Here is a 2813-nt window from a genome sequence, read left to right as displayed (position 1 = left end):
GGAAGGTTGAACACAACTAGTTTAATGCAATAATGTAAATGAAAATGGTCATTTAAAGAAAAAGAAGAGGGCACTATACCTAGTGAACAAATAAAAGCTATCAGAAGTAGTTATGCATCTAGTAAAGGGCAGTTGAAATAGATTCACCAAATTACCCACAAGACCATTCAAAAGAAGAAGAGTCATTATTATGAGCTGCCAGGCATAAAACTCTTAATTTTTCCCAACTATATAACTGGGCCAATAAAAAATGTTACCAAGCAAACCTTCCTTTTCATATATTTGTTGGACTATGACAGCTACACCACAGTATACAGCCATGATTTTCATAGTTGAGTACCTCATATGACTATTTTTCATGGGTGCTGCGTGCTTCAGTATGTGTTGTAGATGTTCATGATGCTTGAAAATTAGACAACTTTTTAGGTGACTAAGGACCAGATTCATAATAGGAACTACATGGGCAAACTTCTTGTGGAGCAGGATAGCTCCTTCAGAGAGTTTGATTTAGAGGTCTTCAACTATTCAATGTCTTCTATGGTTTGAGGCCACCTGAGTGGTCAGGTAAAGACCTGCAAGCACCCTGGTCTTTATATAAGTGGTTGACAAGCAACTCCAGAGATAATTTTACCCATAGGTATCAGGTAGGTCCTTGCAAATCAGGGGAGAGAAACTGATTTATGCTAAAATGCTTTGGTTTTCACTTGGAGTAATTAAAACCCAGTCCCAAAGAAAAGGGACTGAAGTCCTGTGCTGCCTGGAGTACAACAGGAGTCAGTGGTCAGACTGGATCTGACAGCTTTGGAAGACCTTTCCATTCATGTAAAGCTTGGTAATGATTTTTCTTCTGTTAGAAGTCATGAGCACATTTTTTTCACCAATAGCAAAAAAAAAGGAAGAAAGAAAACAGAGGAAAAATACACTCCAACATATAGAAACCATTGGATAAAATGAGAATGGGGTCAAACCTCCTAATAAAACCAAATATTCTTTAAGGGAGAAGTTAATTTGAACAAAACCTTTTGGAGGTTCAATTGTCGGGTCCAATCTGGGTCAATTTGAAGTAATCCTAAATTTCATTTCTATCAATTTAAGAAACCCTTCTAAGAAACAGTCATGCAGTACATGTGCTACTTTACACATGTTAATAGAGCTGTCACTCTGGAGTATCATTTAAGCCTTTTATCACTGCCTTCCCTGAAAGTATGATTTCTTGTGTGAACTCAAACCATGCAACTCACTAAAGGCTTCCATTAAAACTGCACGGACTTCACAATGGCATGAAATTAGCATTTGTCTTTCTATTCTGTTATCCATTCCTGTTAGCTTTATAGAACCCGAACACATATTAGCCACTTTTTATGATGAATAAAAGTGATCTCGGGCCAACCCAGGTCCCATTTTACTGGGCCCACAATCCCTTCCCTGAAAAACATTATGATTCAAGATTAACAGTCACTGATATCTTGATCAAGGAGTGCATAAATGAAAGGTAACAGACTAGGTCCAGCTAGTGCTCATGTGGGACCTTACTGCTCATGTAGGAATGAATCTAACCCCAAAGTGTAGACTTCCTAAAATATTACTCAGTTTCTCTCTGCACCTAAGTTTCCACCTGTAAAGTGTCCTAGGCTCCAAAATGTCTAATCAGTTCACATTATGCCTAGAACTGTTAAGTCCTGATGGTGGACTCTTGGCTCAAATCAAAGTCCTGGCAGTGTTTCCTTGCCTAACTACAGAAGCCTAACTTGGTAGGGATTCTCTGAGTACATCTGTTAAATCAGCCGCGACAGAAGGTAGGTGGTGCCTTACTTTTGCCCAACAGCTCGATGCTCTAAACTTTCATCCAACACGTGGAAGAGCCAGGTTCAATGCCCTCTTTGGTCTGTGGGGATCTGAACTTTCAAATCTCCTCTCCCAAATTCATGTCTAGCTCCTGTATTGTAGGGAGTTCTCAGTAAGTGCCTGTCAAAAGTGCCTTCTGTTGAATCTGTTCCATTTGATATAAAATAATTAAATATTGAGTGAGAGGGCGAGTGAGTACTTGGACATGATGCTGTAACCTCATAAGGCACTTACTTTAGAAGAAGGTAGACTTGGGTTCCAGCCCCAACTCCGGCAAATCCTTAATAGAACATACTTAACCATTCATTACGTTGGCATAGGCACTTGACTATGGCTGTGGGCTCATTTAGAGGTAGGTACCTCCCTGCAGCCCAAAATAAGATGACTGGATTCTTGAATGGGGCCTGGGGCTCTCTTGAGTATCTGTTATGACTCAGGCAGCTTCCTCTTCAGGAGACTGGTGTTTTTGGATCCCATTTGTATACAATTAATATTTCCCAGAAATTATTCAAGGACCCTTGGTGCCCACTAAAGAGCTCTGGACTCCACCAAGTAGCAAGACAGCTAAAAGATAGTCCTTTCATGGACCTAGCCAAATGCGTTCAGGGCAGCCCATGTCTGAGTTAGTAAAGCTTGGCTGGCTGGCATTTCAAGTTAGGTGAATTAAGGCAGGCACACGGCTTGGATCCACACAGGTGCATCATCTATTTCCACTTAAGCAAATCCTCTAGTCAAAACTATTCAGCCTTGCTAACGATAGCACATAGGATCAGTGGTGTTTACTGACTTGTCAGATGCAATCCTTTTATCTTTCTCCCTGTTTATCTAGTTCAGTTCAGAGCCTATACCAGTTACCCAGTGGTTGCTGCCATGCACATGCACCAGAGGTCGCTGCTCTGCTGACTAGAGAGGAGAGTTTGAATATCCTGGTGGAAACTGCCTCAGCTGCCCCGTCTCTGGAGTAACAA

This window comes from Crocodylus porosus, unplaced genomic scaffold (genome assembly GCF_001723895.1).
Source record: "Crocodylus porosus isolate Cpor-Errol unplaced genomic scaffold, CroPor_comp1, whole genome shotgun sequence".
In the NCBI taxonomy this organism is placed as follows: Eukaryota; Metazoa; Chordata; order Crocodylia; family Crocodylidae; genus Crocodylus; species Crocodylus porosus.
Note: the sequence above shows the minus strand (reverse complement) of the source record.